The sequence below is a fragment of the Dendrobates tinctorius genome, unplaced genomic scaffold, assembly GCF_039654945.1.
Source record: "Dendrobates tinctorius isolate UK_male_01 unplaced genomic scaffold, ASM3965494v1 ptg000197l, whole genome shotgun sequence".
NCBI classification, from domain to species: domain Eukaryota; kingdom Metazoa; phylum Chordata; class Amphibia; order Anura; family Dendrobatidae; genus Dendrobates; species Dendrobates tinctorius.
In genome coordinates, this window is record NW_027361864.1 from 4,475,148 (window position 1) to 4,502,021 (window position 26,874).

The following is a 26,874-nucleotide window of genomic DNA, read 5'->3' on the forward strand; positions in this document are numbered from 1 at the left end:
TGCGGGAGGTGTCTAGTGTGGGGTCAGTGATGCGGGAGGTGTCTAGTGTGGGGTCAGTGATGCGGGAGGTGTCTAGTGTGGGGTCAGTGATGCGGGAGGTGTCTAGTGTGGGGTCAGTGATGCGGGAGGTGTGTAGTGTGGGGTCAGTGATGCGGGAGGTGTGTAGTGTGGGGTCAGTGATGCGGGAGGTGTGTAGTGTGGGGTCAGTGATGCGGGAGGTGTGTAGTGTGGGGTCAGTGATGCGGGAGGTGTGTAGTGTGGGGTCAGTGATGCGGGAGGTGTGTAGTGTGGGGTCAGTGATGCGGGAGGTGTGTAGTGTGGGGTCAGTGATGCGGGAGGTGTGTAGTGTGGGGTCAGTGATGCGGGAGGTGTGTAGCGTGGGGTCAGTGATGCGGGAGGTGTGTAGCGTGGGGTCAGTGATGCGGGAGGTGTGTAGCGTGGGGTCAGTGATGCGGGAGGTGTGTAGCGTGGGGTCAGTGATGCGGGAGGTGTGTAGCGTGGGGTCAGTGATGCGGGAGGTGTGTAGCGTGGGGTCAGTGATGCGGGAGGTGTGTAGCGTGGGGTCAGTGATGCGGGAGGTGTGTAGCGTGGGGTCAGTGATGCGGGAGGTGTGTAGCGTGGGGTCAGTGATGCGGGAGGTGTGTAGCGTGGGGTCAGTGATGCGGGAGGTGTGTAGCGTGGGGTCAGTGATGCGGGAGGTGTGTAGCGTGGGGTCAGTGATGCGGGAGGTGTGTAGCGTGGGGTCAGTGATGCGGGAGGTGTGTAGCGTGGGGTCAGTGATGCGGGAGGTGTCTAGCGTGGGGTCAGTGATGCGGGAGGTGTCTAGCGTGGGGTCAGTGATGCGGGAGGTGTCTAGCGTGGGGTCAGTGATGCGGGAGGTGTCTAGCGTGGGGTCAGTGATGCGGGAGGTGTGTAGCGTGGGGTCAGTGATGCGGGAGGTGTGTAGCGTGGGGTCAGTGATGCGGGAGGTGTGTAGCGTGGGGTCAGTGATGCGGGAGGTGTGTAGCGTGGGGTCAGTGATGCGGGAGGTGTGTAGCGTGGGGTCAGTGATGCGGGAGGTGTGTAGCGTGGGGTCAGTGATGCGGGAGGTGTGTAGCGTGGGGTCAGTGATGCGGGAGGTGTGTAGCGTGGGGTCAGTGATGCGGGAGGTGTGTAGCGTGGGGTCAGTGATGCGGGAGGTGTGTAGCGTGGGGTCAGTGATGCGGGAGGTGTGTAGCGTGGGGTCAGTGATGCGGGAGGTGTGTAGCGTGGGGTCAGTGATGCGGGAGGTGTGTAGCGTGGGGTCAGTGATGCGGGAGGTGTCTAGCGTGGGGTCAGTGATGCGGGAGGTGTCTAGCGTGGGGTCAGTGATGCGGGAGGTGTCTAGCGTGGGGTCAGTGATGCGGGAGGTGTGTAGCGTGGGGTCAGTGATGCGGGAGGTGTGTAGCGTGGGGTCAGTGATGCGGGAGGTGTGTAGCGTGGGGTCAGTGATGCGGGAGGTGTGTAGCGTGGGGTCAGTGATGCGGGAGGTGTGTAGCGTGGGGTCAGTGATGCGGGAGGTGTGTAGCGTGGGGTCAGTGATGCGGGAGGTGTGTAGCGTGGGGTCAGTGATGCGGGAGGTGTGTAGCGTGGGGTCAGTGATGCGGGAGGTGTGTAGCGTGGGGTCAGTGATGCGGGAGGTGTGTAGCGTGGGGTCAGTGATGCGGGAGGTGTGTAGCGTGGGGTCAGTGATGCGGGAGGTGTGTAGCGTGGGGTCAGTGATGCGGGAGGTGTGTAGCGTGGGCTCAGTGATGCGGGAGGTGTGTAGCGTGGGCTCAGTGATGCGGGAGGTGTGTAGCGTGGGCTCAGTGATGCGGGAGGTGTGTAGCGTGGGCTCAGTGATGCGGGAGGTGTGTAGCGTGGGCTCAGTGATGCGGGAGGTGTGTAGCGTGGGCTCAGTGATGCGGGAGGTGTGTAGCGTGGGCTCAGTGATGCGGGAGGTGTGTAGCGTGGGGTCAGTGATGCGGGAGGTGTGTAGCGTGGGGTCAGTGATGCGGGAGGTGTCTAGCGTGGGGTCAGTGATGCGGGAGGTGTCTAGCGTGGGGTCAGTGATGCGGGAGGTGTCTAGCGTGGGGTCAGTGATGCGGGAGGTGTCTAGCGTGGGGTCAGTGATGCGGGAGGTGTCTAGCGTGGGGTCAGTGATGCGGGAGGTGTCTAGCGTGGGGTCAGTGATGCGGGAGGTGTCTAGCGTGGGGTCAGTGATGCGGGAGGTGTGTAGCGTGGGGTCAGTGATGCGGGAGGTGTGTAGCGTGGGGTCAGTGATGCGGGAGGTGTGTAGCGTGGGGTCAGTGATGCGGGAGGTGTGTAGCGTGGGGTCAGTGATGCGGGAGGTGTGTAGCGTGGGGTCAGTGATGCGGGAGGTGTGTAGCGTGGGGTCAGTGATGCGGGAGGTGTGTAGCGTGGGGTCAGTGATGCGGGAGGTGTGTAGCGTGGGGTCAGTGATGCGGGAGGTGTGTAGCGTGGGGTCAGTGATGCGGGAGGTGTGTAGCGTGGGGTCAGTGATGCGGGAGGTGTGTAGCGTGGGGTCAGTGATGCGGGAGGTGTGTAGCGTGGGGTCAGTGATGCGGGAGGTGTGTAGCGTGGGGTCAGTGATGCGGGAGGTGTCTAGCGTGGGGTCAGTGATGCGGGAGGTGTCTAGCGTGGGGTCAGTGATGCGGGAGGTGTCTAGCGTGGGGTCAGTGATGCGGGAGGTGTGTAGCGTGGGGTCAGTGATGCGGGAGGTGTGTAGCGTGGGGTCAGTGATGCGGGAGGTGTGTAGCGTGGGGTCAGTGATGCGGGAGGTGTGTAGCGTGGGGTCAGTGATGCGGGAGGTGTGTAGCGTGGGGTCAGTGATGCGGGAGGTGTGTAGCGTGGGGTCAGTGATGCGGGAGGTGTGTAGCGTGGGGTCAGTGATGCGGGAGGTGTGTAGCGTGGGGTCAGTGATGCGGGAGGTGTGTAGCGTGGGGTCAGTGATGCGGGAGGTGTGTAGCGTGGGCTCAGTGATGCAGGAGGTGTGTAGCGTGGGCTCAGTGATGCGGGAGGTGTGTAGCGTGGGCTCAGTGATGCGGGAGGTGTGTAGCGTGGGCTCAGTGATGCGGGAGGTGTGTAGCGTGGGCTCAGTGATGCGGGAGGTGTGTAGCGTGGGCTCAGTGATGCGGGAGGTGTGTAGCGTGGGCTCAGTGATGCGGGAGGTGTGTAGCGTGGGGTCAGTGATGCGGGAGGTGTGTAGCGTGGGGTCAGTGATGCGGGAGGTGTCTAGCGTGGGGTCAGTGATGCGGGAGGTGTCTAGCGTGGGGTCAGTGATGCGGGAGGTGTCTAGCGTGGGGTCAGTGATGCGGGAGGTGTCTAGCGTGGGGTCAGTGATGCGGGAGGTGTCTAGCGTGGGGTCAGTGATGCGGGAGGTGTCTAGCGTGGGGTCAGTGATGCGGGAGGTGTCTAGCGTGGGGTCAGTGATGCGGGAGGTGTGTAGCGTGGGGTCAGTGATGCGGGAGGTGTGTAGCGTGGGGTCAGTGATGCGGGAGGTGTGTAGCGTGGGGTCAGTGATGCGGGAGGTGTGTAGCGTGGGGTCAGTGATGCGGGAGGTGTGTAGCGTGGGGTCAGTGATGCGGGAGGTGTGTAGCGTGGGGTCAGTGATGCGGGAGGTGTGTAGCGTGGGGTCAGTGATGCGGGAGGTGTGTAGCGTGGGGTCAGTGATGCGGGAGGTGTGTAGCGTGGGGTCAGTGATGCGGGAGGTGTGTAGCGTGGGGTCAGTGATGCGGGAGGTGTCTAGCGTGGGGTCAGTGATGCGGGAGGTGTGTAGCGTGGGGTCAGTGATGCGGGAGGTGTGTAGCGTGGGGTCAGTGATGCGGGAGGTGTCTAGTGTGGGGTCAGTGATGCGGGAGGTGTCTAGTGTGGGGTCAGTGATGCGGGAGGTGTCTAGTGTGGGGTCAGTGATGCGGGAGGTGTGTAGTGTGGGGTCAGTGATGCGGGAGGTGTGTAGTGTGGGGTCAGTGATGCGGGAGGTGTGTAGTGTGGGGTCAGTGATGCGGGAGGTGTGTAGTGTGGGGTCAGTGATGCGGGAGGTGTGTAGTGTGGGGTCAGTGATGCGGGAGGTGTGTAGTGTGGGGTCAGTGATGCGGGAGGTGTGTAGTGTGGGGTCAGTGATGCGGGAGGTGTGTAGTGTGGGGTCAGTGATGCGGGAGGTGTGTAGTGTGGGGTCAGTGATGCGGGAGGTGTGTAGTGTGGGGTCAGTGATGCGGGAGGTGTGTAGTGTGGGGTCAGTGATGCGGGAGGTGTGTAGTGTGGGGTCAGTGATGCGGGAGGTGTGTAGTGTGGGGTCAGTGATGCGGGAGGTGTGTAGTGTGGGGTCAGTGATGCGGGAGGTGTGTAGTGTGGGGTCAGTGATGCGGGAGGTGTGTAGTGTGGGGTCAGTGATGCGGGAGGTGTGTAGTGTGGGGTCAGTGACGAGGTTTTGGGTTGTCTGGGATGCAGGAGTCCTTAGTGCTGAGGTGTCAGTCATCCTTTACTGATGCTGAACTGTGCAGACTCCGTCACACTCTTCTGTGTCACGTGGGCTCGGTGTGCACGGTACGCCGGTGTTGGCAGCACTGTGCAGCAGGGTCAGAGGTGCCGTGGGCAGAGGCATGCGTGGTGGCCCTGAGGTGTGGGTAATGTGGGGTGTATATGAGGAGTGGGGGCGCAGTATTGGAGGAGGGTGGTGTGCACTTCAGGGGTGTCAGGCAGTCACACACGGACCCTCCTCGCTCGCCATTCCTGGGGCTGCTCCCTCAGTGGGAAGGACCGTGTGTGGAGTGTTGTAACTTCCTCAGCCGTCCACAGTCAGCCCGTGTCTGCAGGAACTGCCTCAGCCTGGACACTCTCCAGCCCTCGCTGAGGATGGGGGACCCAGGGACAGCCTGAACCCCCACACTGGGTAAGGTGCCCCCTCTGTGGGGCTCTATGGGGATGGGGGGAGTTCTGCACCCCAGGGGGTCCTGCAGGGAGCACGTCCCCGGGGCTCGGAGTGTCGGTCACATTCCAGGAGGAGGGGGCACAGGTAAAACACTGGTGGAGGGGGGACACTGCACGTGCTCCTGTGTACATCCCACTGCCACTGTGTGAGCTGGACACAACATGGACACAATGACAGCAGCTTCCTTTGTCCTGGTGGGCTGCAATAATGGTTTTATATGGAGATACTGTGTGTACTTAGCATGCTCAGAGGTGGCCGAGCTCATTCTCTTATTTCACCCCTTGGAGATCTTTGCTAATTCTTTGAATTAAAAGTTTGGTCTGCCTTTAGATTTGCAGGATGTGATAGTATGGGGAGGTGGCACTGTTGGGGTAAGAATGTTCTTCCATATGGTATGGATGGGACGCGTAGAAATGTGTCCGTAAGATGAGCGTTCAGGGGCAATCCTCGTCTATGTATGTCTATATATCAGTGAAATTTGCCTGTGAGGGTCTCGCTTATTACTTGTGTCCATATGGCTCGTTGCAAATATACCTTTTATTTAAAGGCATATGTGCATTTTACAGACTTTTATCTTGCACTATCAATTGCATCTACAATAAAACTTTGCAAAATAGTCACACATGTCAAACTATTTTGGCCCACGGGATGATTATATTTGGTCCATGACACCGGCATCGACCCCATCATACTGTATGGAGGACTATGTGGGGCCTATTATACTGTATGGAGGACTATGTAGGGTCCATTATTCTTTATGGAAGACTATGTGGGGCACATTATACTGTATGGAGGACTATGTGGGGCCTATTATACTGTATGGAGGACTATGTGGGGCCTATTATACTGTATGGAGGACTATGGATTCAGAACACATGACACATGCACAAAAACTGAACGGGTCATAAGACCCTGTTCACACCACCCAAGAACTAAGACACAAAAACAGAACAAAGTATGACAAACGTGCATAAATACTCTGCTGTAAAACATATGTAACTGTAAGTAGCAAGTGCTAGTAAAAGATGTTAACAAAACCAGGGTATTTTGTTGATACTTTTTTTGCAAAAAAATGTACGCTAAGCCACTCCGCCGCGTCAAGGCATACCCTTCTCGGAGCAGTCCTATCTAATATATTTAAAAACCTGAACATGTGAATAATACCTTCATGAGCAGGGTTCAGAAAGGTGCTGCCCGGTATGGGCTCGCTGGGCGAAATGGCTTTTTATGCATGTCCCAAAGGAGAGAGGCGGGGATCTCCCAAAGCTTGCATAAGCAAGAAATCAATGGATTCAGAACACATGACACATGCACAAAAACTGAACGGGTCATAAGACCCTGTTCACACCACCCAAGAACTAAGACACAAAAACAGAACAGTTCTGTTTTTGTGTATGGAGGACTATGTAGGGTCCATTATTCTTTATGGAAGACTATGTGGGGCACATTATACTATATGGAGGACTATGTGGGGCCTATTATACTGTATGGAGGACTATGTAGGGTCCATTATTCTTTATGGAAGACTATGTGGGGCACATTATACTATATGGAGGACTATGTGGAGTCCATTATTCTGTATGGAGGACTTTGTAGGGTCCATTATTCTATATGGAGGACTATGTGGGGTCCATTATTCTGTATGGAGGACTATGTGGGGTCCATTATTCTATATGGAGGACTATGTGGGGTCCATTATTCTGTATGGAGGACTATGTGGGGTCCATTATTCTGTATGGAGGACTATGTGGGGTCCATTATTCTGTATGGAGGACTATGTGGGGTCCATTATTCTGTATGGAGGACTATGTGGGGTCCATTATTCTGTATGGAGGACTACGTGTGGTCCGTTATTCTGTATTGAGGACTATATGGGGCCCATTATACTGTATGGAGGACTATGTGGTGTCCATTATTCTATATGGAGGACTATGTGGGGTCCATTATTCTGTATGGAGGACTATGTGGGGTCCATTATTCTGTATGGAGGACTTTGTAGGGTCCATTATTCTATATGGAGGACTATGTGGGGCACATTATACTATATGGAGGACTATGTGGGGTCCATTATTCTGTATGGAGGACTATGTAGGGTCCATTATTCTTTATGGAGGACTATGTGGGGCACATTATACTATATGGAGGACTATGTGGGGTCCATTATTCTGTATGGAGGACTATGTGAGGTCCATTATTCTATATGGAGGACAATGTGGGGCACATTATACTATATGGAGGACTATGTGGAGTCCATTATTCTGTATGGAGGACTATTTGGGGTCCATTATTCTGTATGGAGGACTATGTGGGGCCCATTATTCTGTATGGAGGACTTTGTGGGGCCATTATACTCTGGAGCGCTATGTGGGGCCATTATACTGTATGGAGGACTATGTGGGGCCCACTATACTGTATGGAGGACTATATGAAGTCATTATACTGTATAGAGCACTATGTGGGGCCATTATACTGTATGGAGGACTCTATGGGGTGCAATATACTGTATGGGGGACTATGTGGGTCCCATAATGCTGTAAGGAGGACTATGTGGGGCCCATTATTCTGTTTGGAGGACTATGTGGGGCCTATTATACTGTGTGGAAGACTATGTGGGGCCCATTATACTTTGTAGAGGACTTTGTGGGGACCATCATACTGTGTGGAGGGATGTTCATGGATATCAAGGTTGGCCCATAACTTTGTCCAACTTTTGTATTTCGGCCTTCTCTGTATTTGACCTTCAGATCCCTGTTATATAATAGCCTTTATGTAACCCCATTGTGAAATTTTATCATGAAGGTAAATTTTCCTTATACCATTATTTGCTGCAAAATGATCACAGTATTGCAGAATGTTTGATACGTTTGGCGTGTCTTAAAGAATAAACTTGATTCTTTTTTTCATAAATCTGAAATATATGTGAAAAAAAGAAACTGTAATATATATTTTTTTTCTCCTCCAGGACTGTGGATTAATTCCCAAAATGTCTCAATTCTAAACTCTGTATTCAGTGAATATAGATTTTCCCTTACTGAGATAGCAGGTGACAGTTGGTGCTTATAAAGTTCTATGGAGCTTGCAGTAGAATATCTGTCTCTGCCACTAGCTCTTCCCACCTCCTCCTCCTCCTCCCCCTCTTCATAGAATTTTAAAAGCACTAATGAATAGAGAATTTATCCATGACTTTAAAGTGATAATTCAGTCCAGGAGGAGAAAGAAGCAGATTTCTCTGACAAAATATGTTACAAAGTTGCTAATTTTCAATTGATTTATGAAATTAAAATTAAAACAACGGTTACTATTTCAGATATCACACTTCTGTCTAATAATATTGCTCACTTTTTACGCCATCCCTCTACTAAATTGAAACTGCAACTTCTTTTAGGCATCTTTTAAAAATATTTACAAGTTATAAATATGTCTAAATATAAAAAAATGATAAAAAAATACCTAATGATAAATTCCCCATGGCATGTCTCTGTGTTTACAGACTACAATTACTGCGCAGTCTGAATAAGAGATCCTGCGGGGGCAGATGTACATGTCTTTGTGTGATCTGGTAACTGTATGATTCTCTGCTAATCTATTGCATCCAAATGATATAGTGCCCTGTAATCGTAGTAATCAGAATAAACCTTTCCCGCTTTACATCAGTTAGGATTACCATAATTATTAATATTTGCCAAATGCCAAAATAATGAGAAAGAGAATGTGTTAAGGCATTTTTATTACTGCAAAGTCAAAAGTTTTCATACATTTCATTAGTATTTGGTACCATTGCCCTTAAACTGAATGACTTGGGTCAGCTGTTTGGGATCTCCTTCCACAAGCTTCTCACAATGGTTGGTTGGAATTTGGGTTCATTCCTCCTGACAAAACTGGAGTAACTGATTCAGAGTTGTAGGTCGCCTTGCTCGCTCCGGTCTTTTCAGCTTTGCCCATAATTTTTCAATAGGATTGAGTTCAGGGCTTTGTGATGGCCGCTCCAAAACATTGGCTTTATTATCCTTAAGCAACATTGTTACCATTTTGGCAGTATTCTTCAGGTCAATATCCATTTGGAAGACCCATTTCCCCCCAAGCTGTAACTTCCTGGCTGATGTCTTGAGATGTTGCTTCAGTATTGCCACATAATCTTATTTTCTCATGATGCAATCTATTTTGTGAAGTGCACCAGTTCCTCCTCCAGCAAAACAACCCAACATCATGATGCTGCCACCACCGTGTTTCACAGTTGGGATGGTGTTCTTAGGATTCCAAGCTTCTCCAAATGCAGCAATGGTAATTATGCCCAAAAAGTTTAATTTTAGTTTAATCAGACCACAGAACATGTCTCCGAAAAATAAGGTCTTTGTTCCTGTGTGCATTTGCAAACATTAATCTGCCTTTTTTTATGTTTCTTTTGGAGTAATGGCTTCTTCCTGGCAGAGTGGCCTTTCACTCCTTGTTGATACAGTACTGTGGATACTGACACAATCTTACCAGCTGCCACCATCATTTTCACAAGGTCTTTTGCTTTTGTCCTTGGTTTGATACACACGTCGGACCAAAGCACGTTCATCTCTGGGACATAGAACCCGTCTCCTTCCTGAGCGGTGTGATGGCTGGACAATCGCGTCATGTTTGTTTTTGCGTATAATTGTTTGTACAGATGAATGAGGCATCTTCAGGTATCTTGAAATTGTACCCAAGGATGAGCCAGACTTGTTCAAGTCCACAATTGTCTTCCTGATATCTTGGCTGATTTCTTGAGACTTTTCCATGATGCTACACAAAGAAGCAGTGTGTTTCATCTCTGGTCTTGATTCTGCGCCTCCTTTCTTCCTACAATTGCCATTCTCCTGCCCTGTATCCAGTAGATGACGCGTCCTCGCCATTTACACAGTGTCCCTCAATCTTGAGCCTGCGCAGGTGTTCTCCTTTCTCCCTGCCGAGGAAAGAGCAAAGTAGCGTAGTGCACATGTGTCCGCTTTACTTCTGAGTCCTCTACGCTTTTTGGCTTTTCCCGGGGCATGCGCAGTACAATACTTTGCTCTGCTCTTGCCAGGGAGAGAGAAGTGCGCCTGCGCAGGAGCGCGATTGGGGGACATGGGTGGATGCCGTTGTGTATTGGTGCTACGAACAAACAATTGTCGGGCGAGTTAAGGATCTGTCATGTCTAATTTTGGACTGATGATCCTTTCGTTCTCCCTGAGATGATTGCAATCAACTCTCTCATAGAAAACACAGGCCAAGTGAGCGCTCCCGTGTATGGGAGAGATGTCTGAGATAGCTGCAGGCTGAATTTGGCCAGCAGTCGTTTAAGTTTGCGGAGTGCCAGTACAGGGCTAATATAGGTGGAAGCTAGTGGTTTCAGTTCTAGTAAAGTCAGTCTACACGTAAATGTAAGAACATGCCATCTTCCCAATGCAAACCACTTTTCCAAACAATTTTATTAACATTTTATAACAGAGCGTACATAAATGCAATATCATGAGGCATTCGTGACACATGAAAGAAAAAATAAAAAACACAGCCAGACTATAAATAATAATAAGAAGAACTCATGGAAACATTTCCAGCCAGTGAGACCATTTCTTTATAAAGGAAGGAAGACAGCCATTCAGCAACGCCAATTTTTGCACATATGACTTATGTAATGTCAGCTTTGCAATAATATCGAGTGAAGTGGGCACTCGAGTGGATTTCCAATAAAACGCAATTTCATTTTTAGAAATCAAAAGTAAATGAATAACCAATTTCCTAACAGAAGGATTCAAACGACTTGCATCCAACGAGAGCAGGGCGAACTGAGGAGTCAGTGAAAAATCTGATTGATTTAAAATATGAGAAATAAGAGAGGAGATGTCGTTCCAAAAATGCTGAAGACGTGGACAAAACCAAAATAAATGGGAAAGGCTACCATGATGCCCGCAATCCCTCCAACAGAGAGGGGAGGTGGAAGGGTTGATAAAAGCTAGACGAGATGGCGAATAGTACCATCTCGATATGATTTTAAAGTAGGACTCATGGAGAGCCATAGACATGGTAGCAGAATAGGTTAGAGACATGGTCAGTTCCCAAACCTCTGGGGTAACAGAAAAATTCAAAACCGATTCCCATTTTTTCATATATGGGGATTTTATAAATGCAGAATCGTTGTTGAACCCCTGGTAGATATAACGATTGGACCAAAAAATATTATGGCCTGGGTTGCATAAAATATTGATCGCTGGCTCCGATAGCGGAGGGCAGCGAGTCACCAGTGGAGACAAAAATTCTTTCAACATAGTAAAGTATAGAAAAGCAGAGGAGGGAACCCCAAACCTATTCTTAAGATGAGAAAAAGACACAAATTTATGACCATCAAAGATGTCATTTAATTTAGAAATACCCCAGTCAGCCCAAGTAGAATGCAAATCGAATGAATAAACAGAGGCCAGAAAAGAGAGAGGAAGCCTCAACAGGAGCTGAATCCTAGAAAAAACACTCTAAAGGCCCTTTTACATTTAGCGATGCACCAGCGATCCAACCAGCGATCCGACCCGGTCAGGATCGCTGGTGCATCGCTAAATGATCGCTAGTGAGCTTTCATACAGAAAGATCTCACAGCGATGCAGCAGCGCACGATACTCACCTTTCACACTCAGCGATCCTGCGTCCTCCCGCCCGCCTCCACGCGTCGCTAGACGTCACAGCAGGAAGTCTCAGCAGGAAGCGCCCGACGAGAAATGGAGCCGGACATTCTCGCGCGATCAGCGATGGACAGCGGGGGAGCCGGTCGTTGGTAAGTATCACACATAGCGATATCGCTAGCAATATCGCTATAACGTCACAAAACCAGTGACGTTTTAGCGATATTGCTAGCGATATTGCTTAGTGTAAAACCCCCTTTAAATTTAAAAAACCTCCTCCAAGCCACAATAGCAGCCACAAAAATTGGATGATTAGCCTGAGATAAATGCTTAGATGTCAATAGATTCAAAATAAGAGAACAATGAGGGGAATTTTTATTAAAATAAAATTCCAAGTCCGCCCATGAAGGTATGTGGCCAGTTGACCACCAACATAGACTTTGCTTAATAAGATTAGAGTAATAACCCAATGTAAACCACACCTGAATTCTGCATTCTGCTGACAGACACGTAAGAGGAAGGTGGGAGCTTACCTTCCCTGCTCCCCTTATGTTGTTATTTATTACTATGTTAGAAGTAGATTTCCGTGCATTCCTCCAGCATGGCTTTGTAAGGTGTGTGCACACGCTGTGGATTCTGCTGCGGATCCTCAGTGGATTTGGCCGCTGCCGATCCGCAGCAGTTTCTGCTGCGGTGTACAGTACCATAATATCCTATGTATATTAAAAACCGCAGTGCAGACGGTGTGGATTTTTCTGCACGGATTTGCTGCGGTTTCTAAACCGCAGAAAGAATTGACATGTCAAATCTTTCTGCGGATTCCGCTGCGGTTTACCATCTCCTCCATTGTAGAGATGATAAACTGCAGGGCAAAACCGCAGAGCAATCCGCAGGTAAAACCTCAGGTCTTTTGACCTGCAGATTTACCTGCGGATTTTTCAAAATCCGCGCGGCCAGATCCGCAGAGCATTTCGCAGCGTGTGCACTTACCCTTAGGTTGACCAGGTGTGACTTATTGTTGTATCACCTTGTGTGATGTGTAGACAGTTGTTACACGTTATTATACTCCGCTCGGCATTCTGTGCAGTAGGTTACAACTTTCCCCCGCGATACACGTGGAGTCATGTAAATGAGTCATTGCACGACATGTCAGTACTGGACGGGAGCAGACGCTCTCCGCAGATCACGTCTCTAGTCACTCTAGTCATTTTTAGCCTGTGACTAATGGATTCTTATATGAAGTCCACACCCATTGTCTTGTTTCACTTTTTTCATTTCTCTATTTCCAAGATTTGAACAGTTATCCATAATGGTCGGCTCTTTTGCTGTTTCTATACTTTACCTCAGTTTTATCCAGGTACTAAAAAAAAAAAGGTCCAAAAATATAAGACCCAAGAGTTTATCCAAGACTATTATTTTACTATGGACTTAAAAACTAATAGGCAGGTAGATGCCCAGCGCCGATCTCTGCCGGCACAGAGCGGTAACTGATAACTGCACTTGACAGTGATTCTGCAACTTCCGTTGGCGTCACGTCGACAGAGTGGCGGCTACTTTTCCGCTCTGCTGACAGGGTGTGACAGCCAGAGTCATACTGATTGACAGCCTGCTCCCAGCTGCCTAACTGCAGGGAGCCAGCAGCCAATCAGTAAGATGTAAACAGTCACACTTTGTCGACAGAGCAGCTCAGAAGAGGAAGAGCTGCTCTGTCTGCTCTGTTGACATGGAGCAGCTGAATCGCCGGCAGTGACTGTTCTGTGCCAGCACTGGGTAGAACAGGCAAGTAGTTAGCAACTACCTGCCTGTTAATTTTAAGCCCATAGTTAAAAAAAAAAAAAAGTTCTGAATAAAGGTTTTAAATGGCAGTTTCTGTGGATGCTTTCATGTTTCCCATATTGGTTGCTATCCAGACTTTCAAGAAACAGATGTCTAAATACCTGTGTGTAAGGCGTCCATTCCCATAGTTCCCCTTTCTGCTTTGTGTTATTTCACTTCTGCCCACAAACACATCAGTGATCCTTTCTTCCTGACTGCTCTTCTCCTTCGCTAATTAATATATGTCTGCACAGACTGGCACAGGAACAGAGAGAGACATCTAAGCAGATGATAATTGAAAAACCCAAAGAAAATGGAAGCAGAAGGCCGAACTGTAATATAACAACCTTTATTTGTAATTAATCAGAAACATGACATAAACATGATTAAAAGTTATAATAAAAGAGTATGGGACACAGAGATCTAAACCACCCAGGAAACACAGCAAAACAACATTAAAAGTGCAAGTGTAACATGAAAATTGTACATATAGATTGTGTTGCAGTGACCGCTGTGACAGCTAGGGGGCGCTGTATGGGTCATGCACACAGGCATATCCATTGTGGTAATGGAAGTAGGATGAATGCCAGGATGATAAATGACCGTTATGTATCCCAGGGTGGGTGGCCCTGGGATGGAAGCTTGAACGTGTGTTAATCAGCAGAGGTACTGCTGAGGTTTTTGTTACAGTGTATCAGGGAAAGCTTCCAGGTGGCTTGGTGGGACCAGTCACCTACAAACCCACCCAGGGGTGTGTGTCTAAACGCCCATAGTAAGCCTGTATATGTGTGTGTATAGCTGGGTGTCTGAAATAGGACCTGCGATGAGGTCATAGCCATGTGATCCGGTGGGCGTGGCTACGGACCATATAAGGTGACCAGGGTAGGTCACATGAGAGAGAGTGCCTGGATCTGATTGGTCCGTGTGGAAGGTCCCGGAAGGCCGACGTGCTGGAAGAGGTGCTGCCACCTGAAGAGCACATGTGGAGGCCGCTGACCCGGGGAGGCCTCTGTATATTGGCCTGTGTGTGTGGGTCAGTCCCCAGAAGGGAACGGACGTCCTGAATGAGAAGCAGCTAAGAGGTATCCCCGGACAGGTGGAAATAACTGTGAGGCTATAGAGCCTGATTGCTGGACATTGCACAACCTGTGTGACCACAGGGCTGAGAGAGCGGAGCGCTATCATGAACTCTCTTGCCGGATATAAGCCTGTTGCAGTATATGGTTTATGCTGATTAATAAACCGCATGGACTGTTTATGTTGAAAAACCCGTGCCGGACCTGGTTAATCGGCTGCCAAGTGAGTGTCCCCAACATGAATAACAAGCGCTACCTTACAATATGTGTGTATATATATATATATATATACATACACTAGCTGAAGAGCCCGGCGCTGCCCGGGAATAGTAACTAACTGTGGTTAGTTATAGAAAATTATAATTATCCTCCATCCCATAGTCCCATGCCCATATACCCATCATACATATCCACGATCCCATAGGCCCGTGCCCATATACCCATCATACATATCCTCCATCCCATAATCGAGTGCCCATATACCCATCACACATCCTCCATCCCATAGTCCATGCCCATATACCCATCATACATATTCTCCATCCCATAGTCCCATGCCCATATACCCATCATACATATCCTCCATCCCATAGTCCCGTGCCCATATGCCCATCATACATATCCGCCATCTCATAGTCCCATGCCCATATACCCATCATACATATCCTCCATCCCATAGTCCCGTGCCCATATACATATCCGCCATCCCATAGTCCCGTGCCCATATACCCATCATACATATCCTCCATCCCATAGTCCAGTGCCCATATACCCATCACACATCCTCCATCCCATAGTCCCGTGCCCATATACATATCCGCCATCCCATAGTCCTGTTCCCATATACCCATCATACATATCCTCCATCCCATAGTCCAGTGCCCATATACCCATCACACATCCTCCATCCCATACTCCCGTGCCCATATACATATCCGCCATCCCATAGTCCCGTTCCCATATACCCATCATACATATCCTCCATCCCATAGTCCAGTGCCCATATACCCATCACACATCCTCCATCCCATACTCCCGTGCCCATATACATATCCGCCATCCCATAGTCCCGTTCCCATATACCCATCATACATATCCTCCATCCCATAGTCCCGTGCCCATATACATATCCTTCATCCCATAGTCCCGTGCCCATATACCTGTCATACATATCCTCCATCCCATAGTCCGGTGCCCATATAATCACACATCCTCCAATCCATAGTCAACCATTATGACATCATAATGAGCGGAGGCGGGGCTTGCAACCTTTGATGACATCAGCGTCGCCATGGCAACCATTGTGACATCATAATGAGGGGCGGGGCTTGACGCGCACACACTTTTCCCCCCAGTATGTAGATAGGGGCAAAATTGGTGAATTGGAACGTGCGGGGTTAAAATTTCGCCTCACAACATAGCTTAGGACGCTCTCGGGGTCCAGACGTGTGACTGTGCCAAATTTTGTGGCTGTAGCTGCGACGATGCGGATGTAACTACACAGTCACAGCTCTTCGGCACCCCCTTTGTCTCTCAGGTCAGTAAGGGAACTGCACCTAGAGCAAATGGCCACTGGGGAGGATGTTGTAACAACTCTGCTGGCATCACTGCATGGCCTCCCATCCCCCGCACACCAACTTACTTTCTGCTTCAAGCCATGTTGTGAAATCTGTCTGCTGCCAGTCCTGTGCTTCGTGCTTCTGCTCTCCATGTTTCCTGACTGTGTGTATAGGGGGGCGGTGCCAGAACTCTCTGGTTCTTATGCAGTCAGGGTGCACCTGTCTAATCTGTCCCTCACCAATCACCTAGAGCCCTTGACTATTTAGTTCCACCACACCCACTGAAACATTGCCTGTGCAATGTCTAAACTCAGTTAGCTCCTTGCTGCTGAGCTAGCCAGGCCCTGTCCTATGTCTTGCCTTCTCTGAAGGCTCTTATTGCGTATGTCTTGGTACCTTGCCTAGTACTTCTCTGTCTGCCTGCCAGGAGGCAGAATATCCTGGTCCTTGTGTCTTTGTCCCTATGTCTCTGTCTGAACTCAGTCTTACCTCTGTCTGTCAGTCTTCTTGTCTGTGGTTCCTTCTCTGCTGTGTCTTTCCTTGTGTCCTCCCTATCTGACGCTCTGCACCCTTGCAGCTCTGCCTACCCTGCTCCCTTGCAGCTATGCCTGCTCTGCTCCCTTTCCGCTCTGCCTGCTCTGCTCCCTTGCATCTCTGCCTGCTCGGCTCCCTTGCATGTCTGCCTGCTCGGCTCCCTTGCATGTCTGCCTGCTCGGCTCCCTTGCATGTCTGCCTGCTCGGCTCCCTTGCATGTCTGCCTGCTCGGCTCCCTTGCATCTCTGCCTGCTCGGCTCCCTTGCATCTCTGCCTGCTCGGCTCCCTTGCATCTCTGCCTGCTCGACTCCCTTGCCGCTCTGCCTGCTCGGCTCCCTTGCCTCTCTGCCTGCTCGGCTCCCTTGCCGCTCTGCCTGCACGGCTCCCTTGCCGCTCTGCCTGCACGGCTCCCTTGCCGCTCTGCCTGCACGGCTCCCTTGCCGCCCAGCCTACTCTGCACTCCTGCCTATATCCATACCTGCACCTCCTGTGTGAACAGGTCCCAACCTGTTCCTTCATACACCACACCTGCATGCCCTGTTTCTCCAAGCTGTGCCTGCTTGCCCTGTGTCTCCAAGCCGTGCCTGCCTGCCAGTGTACCAAGCCGTGTCTGCTTGCCGTGTCCCAGCCGTGCCTGCTTGCCCAGTGTTTCAGCCTGCCTTTTAGTCACACCTGTCCAAGTGACTTGTCCCCGAGTGGGATCAGCAGCCACAGCCAGACACCACCCTGGAGTGGCACCCGACAGCTACCTGCCGCACAAGCCTGACCTCACCATCAGAGGCTCCAGTGAAGACCGAGGTAGCTGTCGTAGTGACGCCCCTTCCAGGATAGTCTGGTTTGTGGCACAGAGGGGCCACAACCCCCCGGCTCGCGCCATTCAGCCAAGGTGTGAGCGTGACAGTTTGCACAGGCCATGGTCCCCGTTGAGTCCCATATCCTTCCGCTCGCAGAGCACGATGAACTTTCTCCCTGCCAGTGTGAGCCACCGGAAGAGTTTGTTCCGCCTTGCGTGGTTCCAATTGTTGAGACTTCTGAACCACTCATAGTCTCCAAGGCCATCTATGAGCAGCTCCTGGCCTATGAAGAGCACGACCCAGCAGACCTGCCTAGGTTCTATGGGGACCCCAAAGAGTGCCAAGGGTTCCTGAAAAAGTGCCTGCACTACATCCTGCAGAATGTAGCTTGTTTCCCCTCTGACCGGGTCAAGGTGGGATACATCATGTCCTACCTAGCTGGTGATGCCTTGATGTGGATCTGTCCCCTTTGGGAAGCAGGGGACCCTGTCGTCATGAGCCTGGGAGCCCTCCTGGTGGCCTTCCGTAAAGTGTTCGACATGCCTCGTCCAGCTGCTCTTAAAAAGTCTTCCCATCCAAGCTTCCAGAGACAGACCAGACAAGAGGAACCTGTGGGTGAATCGTCTCAACCACCTATGACCGTCCAGCCATCACCTGTTCCACAGTCTGCCGATGCGGCCTCCCGTGCAAGATCCATCTCGCCATTCAGCCAAGGTGCGAGCGTGACAGATGTCCTGTTACCCGCTGGGTATTCTAAGATTCGTAATCAGAGTAAAAGCATCAGCCCAAGATTAATTTTATGGTTTAATTGCCTTAAGGGCACACTAGATAATTACAGAAATATACAGTAAGCTATACAACGGAATTACAGTGGATTTGCAGTCAGAGTAAAATATAACAATAATGGTACAAGACTTAGAGATATTAAGCTGGAGGTCAATTTACCAGATTGTAGGTTGCATGTGGGTGCCGGGAGCTCTGCAGTCCGCAGGTACAAGAATCTTAGTTGCCGGACAGACCCCAAAGCATGGGCCGCTGCTCCCCCTTGGCAGATCTGTCCCCAGTTCCTTCTTAGATCATCATCGTCTGGTTCTTCTGTGAGAGAGTGACTCTCTGCCATGGGCTGCTAGTTCTTAAGCACGCTAGCTCCCTCCCCCTGTGTCAGAGGGTGGGCTAATAATCTCCACCCTGTAGCTCCCTGCAGAACTTATTCCCAATATCTAAGAAAGGGGGTAACTTTCAACAGCATGATCGGATCAGGACATGAGAAGTACCAGTGAATGCGGTTTGTTTTGCCTGTCGTGTGGAGAGCAAACATGGCCCCATTGGGTCGCTGTGGAGGGCCAATCTATGTATCTCAGGCCCCAGAACCCTCACCGCCTCAGGAGTCACACTGCCAGATGCGCGATTTCCTCAGGGTCACTCGAATATTTTTCATAAGTCCATAACTCGAAAGATGTGCTCATAATCCATGATCCTAGGATGGAGTCGGAGCGGCTGGGTTTGACAATGGATGTGTATTTCTGTGTCTAGCTGTCAGGTATATTCTAATTGACGCCCCCAGGCACCTTCTTACCCCATGCTGAGGTGGCTCCTTCTCAAGCTCTGAAGTTCTGTTTTGGGCCTTATCTCATTATCATACTAAAAGACCTTGCTATTCAACATTGGAGCCCTAAATCCTGTTTTGTTCAATATGCTTACAGGCCCTGGGGGGGTAGGAGCAGTTAACTCCTTCATCACAGGGGGCATGTGATAGACCGCATCTTTGCGCAATTTTATTTTTTTCCACTTTTTTGGCACTTTAGCAAAGTAAGTACCATTCTTGTGCCATCTATAAAAAAAAAAAAGTGTGCTGTATCATAGGCACAGTGTCTCACAGGATAAATGAAGGGCAGATCTGCTTGGATTTGTATTACGGTATTGGCACTACTACTATATGGCGCACATGTCTTTATAAGCCCAAGAGTGTGACCTAGCATCATGGCTGCTGCTATGGAGGTAATTTATGGTCTGGCACTGCCTTATGGCCAGGGATATTTTTGAGTGTGTTGCCAGGATAATATAGGGTTGGGGATTCGGGTGGGGCTACTCTCTGAATCTCATGCTTTTATCACCTGGTATTTTGGATGAAGACCCCCATACACTTTAGATGCATGGTGTGACAGGTAGCTGTCTTCCCCGACTCTGCTAGCCGAGAGCGCTCCTATGTCCTCTGTCTCTGGTGGTGGCTTATCTAGTAGAAAACAGTCGGACTACATGCCGGATCCTTCTGTCCTTTGACATTTTCTGTCGATAATGGCGGGATTGGTCGACATTAGTCCGATGTGTATGGGGGGGGGGTCCTAAGTGTCTGCTGCTGCTTTAGAGATCCCATTCAATTCACCAGGATCCAGGCCAATAATGTGATGTGTATGGATAGCATTAGAAGACCTGAAGTGTAGAAAAAGTTGAGATTTCAGTTGCAGCTGCTCCATAGAAAGTAAAATTCCCTTATCCGAAGTGTTTCCTTAACGTAAGCGGCCTTCTCATTGTAGATAGCACTTTTTCTGGACGCCTCAGTGCATGCTGGGTAATGGTGCTGATACGGCCGCTGTACAGACTTGTCTCTGGATAAGCTGTGGACAGCTGTTATCTGTACAGGAAACAGAGTGGGAGCCTCACCTAATATTTATAGAAGATTTTCCCAACTTTTCAGTACAGTTCTTTGTCCTTGGAATTAGTGAGATTTCTGCTCCTTCGTTCCATAATAAATGTACGGTAATTAACATCCTCCATTCCCATAGCTCTGGTTTAAGGCGTACTTCCGATTTGAGTGCTATCCAACAAGACATCGGAGTGCACTCAGACCAATGTTACTCTATGGGGCCGTGCACATGTCTGATTTTATCCTCAGGCAGAACCTGTCCGGGGTCAAAAGTCACATCATGCCCAAGTTTGTTCGGATATTCGGATCGCACTTGACCATGCAAGTCAATGAGTGGAAACTATCGGCTGCACTCTGATGACATCTGAGTGCAGTCTGATCTCCACACACTGATAGAATGGACAAGATGGAGATTTTTTTCTCTGTCTTCTCCTCATCCGAGAGAATCGGGTCACCCTGTGATCAGAGCGTGATTTTCATAATCGACTCAATTCTCTCAAATGATCTGCACCTGTCCATATAGTGGGTTCTCAATTCCCCCAAAACCTTTTTTTCTCTCATTTCTTCTTGTATTTTCCCCTCCTGGCGCCAACATATTCCTTAGCGCTGCACAGAGATTGTCACGAATGTTCCCCCCATTTCCCTTTTGCTACTGTACCTTTTGACAGCTTCTTTTGTATGTTAGGCCAAACCTGCCAAGTCCCCTACAGATGTGCCAGCATGCTCCATGCCGTCAGCGTGTCATCGTTCCAGGGTGTACAGTAACACGGCGGCGAATGATGGGTGTAGTTGAGATAATGTCCCAGCACAGAGACAGGAACAAGAGCCAAGATTTTATTGAAACCAGACAGATGTCTTCCAGTACAAACCGTGGAAGGAAACATAAACACGAAAAGAGAAAAAGTAAAAATAACTGAAGAGTCAGAGAGGGGAGAAACACGCGTGCGGCTCTGTGGTGCAGTAAAAAATTTACATGGTGGCTACTGGTAGCAATCAGTGTTCTTTTGATATGTCAATACCAACAGCCACCAGTAGATGGCGCTACCCTTTGTTCTGTCTATTATGGGATGGGGGTGTCCTAAAGAGTAAAATAAGAACACTGAAAATTTAAGGCGTTACAGCACCAATATTTTGTGCATGAGGGGAGTAGGCTCCTGTTGAAATTCATCATGACTATCCCTCTTTTCCCCAATATCTAATTTCCAGAGACTGTTTGGAAGCATCCAGCAAGATGATTTGCTGTGCGTAATTAGAGTCTGATGGGCTTTGATGCAACCTGGGCCCCCAACAGCATATTGGTCAGAAGTAGTATTCTAGATCCTATAAAGACATATGTCTTGGTTCCCCCCTCCCCACCACCATGTAATAATGTCCCCATCCTGGCCTCTTCCTGTAGTAATGTCCCCATCCTGGCCTCTTCCTGTAGTAATGTCCCCATCCTGGCCTCTTCCTGTAATAATGTCCCCATCCTGGCTCCTTCCTGTAATAATGCCCCACCTCCTGGCCTCTTCCTGTAATAATGTCCCCATCCTGGCCTCTTCCTGTAATAATGCCCCCCATCCTGGCCTCTTCCTGTAATAATGTCCCCATCCTGGCCTCTTCCTGTAATAATGCCCCCCATCCTGGCCTCTTCCTGTAATAATGTCCCCATCCTGGCCTCTTTCTGTAATGATGTCCCCATCCTGGCCTCTTTCTATAATGATGTCCCCATCCTGGCCTCTTTCTGTAATGAGGTCCCCATCCTGGCCTCTTTCTGTAATGATGTCCCCATCCTGGCCTCTTCCTGTAATAATGTCGACATTCTGACCTTTTCCTGTAATAATGTCCCCATCCTGGCCTCTTTCTGTAATGATGTCCCCATTCTTGCCTCTTCCTGTAATGTCCCCATCCTGGCCTCTTTGTTATGAATGAGTCACCGTAGGAGGCAAAAGCAGAAATACAAGCTAAGTCCAGAAAACCAGAGAAGTTGGCAACTATCAGATTGCAGACCCCTGAACCTATCAACACAACTAGCAGTAGCCGTGGGGGGTTCCTAAGATGCCCTAGACCCCTCGATCACAGCCGGAGAAATACATAGGCCTAAAGAAAGAAAGGGGAAATCTAAACTGCCCCAGAGCAGACCCCAAAGCAATAGGCAGCCCCCAACATATAATGACGGTGAAGCAAGATGAAAATACTAACACAGACAGAAAGATAGACTGAGCAAAGACGGGGCCCCAAAACTACCTAAATAGGAAAGGACAGGAAGGCTGCTGTCTGCAATCTGCCAAAACCCTATCAAAGACATAAGCCAACCAGCTGATATGAAAAAGGCCCTGAAGCAGCTAGGCTTCAAAAACTGAATCAGCACTCAGGTATTTTCAGAAGACAGAGCTAAATGAATTCAGCACACCCCAGCAGGGAATGGCAGAAATCCAGAAAAACAAAGCAAAAACAAAGTCAAAGCACAAAAACAAAAGGCCGAGCAGCAAACTTAGCTTTGGAGGAGCAGGAACTCAAACTGGTCTTCAAGGATCCCACAGAGAAATCACCCGCAGGGCAGAAGGGCGTCGGCAGCATTATATCCAGTCCGTAACTCCACTCAGCCAGTCATAATCATCAGCCTCAGGTGTATGACAATCAGGCTCACTACCTTTCTTTACCAGAAGAGGGAGTTACTCGGGTCTCAGTAATGAAGGGGAAAATGAACTCACAACAGTACCTCCCCCTTGAGGAGGGGTCACCGAACCCTCAACTACGCCCAGGGCCGCCATCAGGGCATGACAGGCCTTACATGTGTATGGGGCCCGGTGATTAGGGGGGCCCGACCATGCTGGCAGCCCGATCCGCGCTGGGGCCCCCCTACATTTTATACAGGCTTCTGCAGCTTTATTTTAAATTCAGACTCAGCGCCTGCCGGGCCCCCCGGGCCCCTCGGGCAGGCTCCCCCCCGCACCATGGTCCAGCCAGCGCCGAAATCCCCCCCTGCACAATGGTCCAGCCACAGCTCCGCCCTCACCTGACGTCACACACTGCTCTGCTCCTCCACTTCCTCATTCAGTCAGTGTGCCACGTGGGACTGGGAGAGGGAGGGAGCCTTGCCGCTGGAGCACAGCCAGATAACAAGGTAAGAAGAATTTTTTTTTTTTTTTTTTTGAGAGCGGCTATCCAGGGGGCCTGGGGCAGAATGCTGGACACTGGGGCAGAATGCTGGGGGCAGAATGCTGGACGCTGGGGGCAGAATGCTGGAGGCAGAATGCTGGATGCTGGGGGCAGAATGCTGGACACTGGGGCAGAATGCTGGGGGCAGAATGCTGGACGCTGGGGGTAGAATGCTGGATGCTGGGGGCAGAATGCTGGAGGCAGAATGCTGGACGCTGGGGGCAGAATGCTGGACGCTGAATGCTGGACACTGGGGGCAGAATGCTGGGGGCAGAATGCTGGACATGGGGCAGGAATGCTGGGGGCAGAATGGACATGGGGCAGAATGCTGGACGCTGGGGCAGAATGCTGGGGGCAGAATGCTGGATGCTGGGGGCAGAATGCTGGGGGCAGAATGCTGGACGCTGGGGGCAGAATGCTGGAGGCAGAATGCTGGACGCTGGGGGCAGAATGCTGGACGCTGGGGGCAGAATGCTGGACGCTGGGGGCAGAATGCTGGACGCAGAATGCTGGACGCTGGGGCAGAATGCTGGACGCTGGGGGCAGAATGCTGGGGGCAGAATGCTGGGTGCTGGGGGCAGAATGCTGGACGCTGGGGGCAGAATGCTGGACGCTGGGGGCAGAATGCTGGGGGCAGAATGCTGGACGCTGGAGGCAGAATGCTGGGGGCAGAATGCTGGACGCTGGGGCAGAATGCTGGACGCTGGGGGCAGAATGCTGGGGGCAGAATGCTGGACGCTGGGGGCAGAATGCTGGACGCTAGGGGCAGAATGCTGGGAGCAGAATGCTGGACGCTGGGGGCAGAATGCTGGACATGGGGCAGAATGCTGGGGGCAGAATGGACATGGGGCAGAATGCTGGACGCTGGGGCAGAATGCTGGACATGGGGCATAATGCTGGACACTGGGGACAGAATGGACATGGGGCAGAATGCTGGACGCAGGGGGCAGAATGCTGGACATGGGGCATAATGCTGGACACTGGGGGCAGAATGGACATGGGGCAGAATGCTGGACGCTGGGGACAGAGTGCTGGACGCTGGTGGCAGAATGCTGGATATGAGGGCAGACTGTGAGACGGGGCAGAATGCTGGACATGGGGCAGAAGAATGCTGGACGCTGGGGCAGAATTCTGGACATGGGGCAGAATGCTCGAAGCTGGGGCAGAATGCTGGAGACTGAGGCAGAATGCTGGACGCTGGGGGGCAGAATGCTGGACATGGGGGCAGGCTGTGAGCTGGGGCAGAATGTTGGACGCTGCGGGCAGAATGGTGGACGCTGGGGGTAGAATGCAAGACACTGGGGCAGAATGCTGGACATGGGGGCAGAATGTGACAGACACAGGAGGGGGCAGAATGTGACAGTGAGACACAGAAGGGGGCAGAATGTGACAGTGAGACACAGGAGGGGGCAGAATGTGACAGTGAGACACAGGAGGGGGCAGAATGTGACAGTGAGACACAGGAGGGGGCAGAATGTGACAGTGAGACACAGGAGGGGGCAGAATGTGAGACACCGGGCATGATTGGAGATAGATGGAGCAGGGTCATGGGGCAGGATGGATACGATTTAGACAGATTGGTCAGGAGGGGAGATCATATGGGGCAGAATGGATACTGATGAGGGTGGGATGGGAGAACATATGGCTGAAGCCAAAAATGAGACACACGGGAGTCAGGATGGGGGATATTATTACCATAGGGGCTAATTAAGGGATATTATTACTGCAGTGATGTATTTTATTTTCTTGAGGATACTGTTGTAAATGGGGGGGCGGTCCTGTTACTGTGTAGAGTGATACTATGTCGCCTTTTTTTCTTCATGTGGTGTAATGTAGAAGTTGGGAAAAAATAAGTAATGTGTTCTGCAAGCGGAGCTCTAGATAACTGTGTTATTTCCTGCAGAGACAAGTCCTGGCTGGAAGACGTGATGGCGATCTGTGCTGGATGAAAGATGAAAAACAAAGATGAAGGACTTCACCTAGCGACATCACTGGTGAGTTAGTGTGTTACCTGTACACTGACACTATGTACAGAGGTCCTGTGTATAATGTCACCGGTGATCACTGTGTTAGGCCGGTTTCACATTAGCGCATTTTCAGCGCGCGCACGGCCGGGGGTAGCTCCGCCCCCGAGCCGGCTCTCTGCCCGGCGTGCCCGCCCCTTCCTTGTAGCGCCGCCTCCTAGCGCACAGCGGCACCTGCGATCGGCGCACCCTATCTTTAGCATAGGGTGCGCCGATCGTGCGCAGGCCGTACGCTAGTTGCGCTTTGACCTGCGCTGCGCACTTTTGACGGTGCGCCGTGCGCGCCAAAATCGAACTTTTCGGATTTTGGCGCGCACGGCGCACCGTCATAAGTGCGCAGCGCAGGTCAAAGCGCAACTAGCGCACGACCTGCGCACGATCGGCGCACCCTATGCTAAAGATAGGGTGCGCCGATCGCAGGCGCCGCCGTCCGCTAGGAGGCGGCGCTACAGGCAAGGGGCGGGCACGCCGGGCAGAGAGCCGGATCGGGGGCGGAGCTACCCCCGGCCGTGCGTGCGCATAAAATGCGCTAATGTGAAACCAGCCTTACCTGTACATTATATACAGAGCTCCTGTGTATAATGTCATTGATCACTATATTACCTGTACACAGACACTGCATACTAAGTACAGATCTTGTGTGTATAATGTCTCTTATGGTCATAGTATTATGTTTTTTTAATTAATGTCAGTATTGTAGTATTCAGTCTCCATGTGGTGGTAATCTGTGGTCTGGGCGTGGTGCAGTGGTATTTGTCCCTTGTATATTCTATTATTTGGTCACTTTGTGGTGGTAATTTGCGGTCTGTTCATGGTGCGGTGGTATTTGTTCATTGTATGTGATATTATTCGGTCACTATGGTAGTAATATGTGGTCTGGTCATGGTATGGCGGTATTTGTTCCTTGTATGTCTTATTATAGGTCACTATGTGGTGGTAATATGTGGTCTGGACATGGTGTAGCGGTATTTGTTCCTTGTATGTGGTGGTAAGTTGTGGTCTGGACATAGTGCGGTGGTATTTGTTCCTTGTATGTGATATTATTGGTCATTTTAAAAAATTGAAAAATAAATAAAAATATACCTAAATTGTATTGCATATTTTAACAAATATTTAATAGGTTACAGTAGAGTAGGGCCTGGCCAAAAGTGTCTACCCTGTTATGGTGGCGACTTAAAACAATCTTTTGGCCAAAGCAAAAGCTGCTGGCTATATGTGTGACCTGGTGATGGGAACTGTTAATGTGTGATAGGTGAGAAGTGGAGTTTATCCAAGAGAGAGCGGTGGGACTGTGGACAGTTCGAGTGGTGGAGGCGGGGCTGGATGGAGCTTGGGCGGAGTCTAAAGGGGGCCCCGAAAATTTTGCCAGTATGGGGCCCCGAAATTCCTAGTGGCAGCCCTGACTACGCCACCAGGGCGATCAGGGTGAGCCCGATGAAAGGCACGCACCAATCGTTTGGCATGAATATCAGAGGCGGAGACCCAGGAATTATCCTCCTGACCATAACCCTTCCACTTAACCAAATACTGGAGTCTCCGTCTAGCCAGACGGGAATCCAGTACTTTCTCTACCTCATACTCCATGTTACCTTCAACCAATACAGGGTCTGGAGGTGCCACCCCCGGAACAACAGGTTCAACAAACCTCTTCAACAAAGATTTATGGAACACATTATGGATTTTAAATGTGACAGGAAGAGCCAAACGAAAAGAGACCGGATTAAT

The 26,874-nt window shown here is 50.4% G+C and overlaps 1 protein-coding gene across 5 annotated transcripts in view; it reads left to right on the top strand.

The window, feature by feature from the left end:
- The window catches only part of LOC141056383 (phospholipid-transporting ATPase ID-like), a 241,249-nt gene that overhangs the window by 16,272 nt on the left and 198,103 nt on the right, over nucleotides 1-26,874 (top strand). The window contains exons 1-2 of one of the 5 annotated variants that reach the window (XM_073553158.1): nucleotides 4,689-4,909; nucleotides 25,029-25,119. The exons of 1 other annotated variant lie outside the window; for it this stretch is intronic. The gene's annotated coding sequence lies outside the window, so the exon portion shown is untranslated. Of the gene's footprint in view, nucleotides 1-4,422; nucleotides 4,638-4,688; nucleotides 4,910-25,028; nucleotides 25,120-26,874 lie in introns of those variants that run through there. 3 more of the 5 variants (XM_073553157.1, XM_073553159.1, XM_073553156.1) reach the window with 3 other exon arrangements.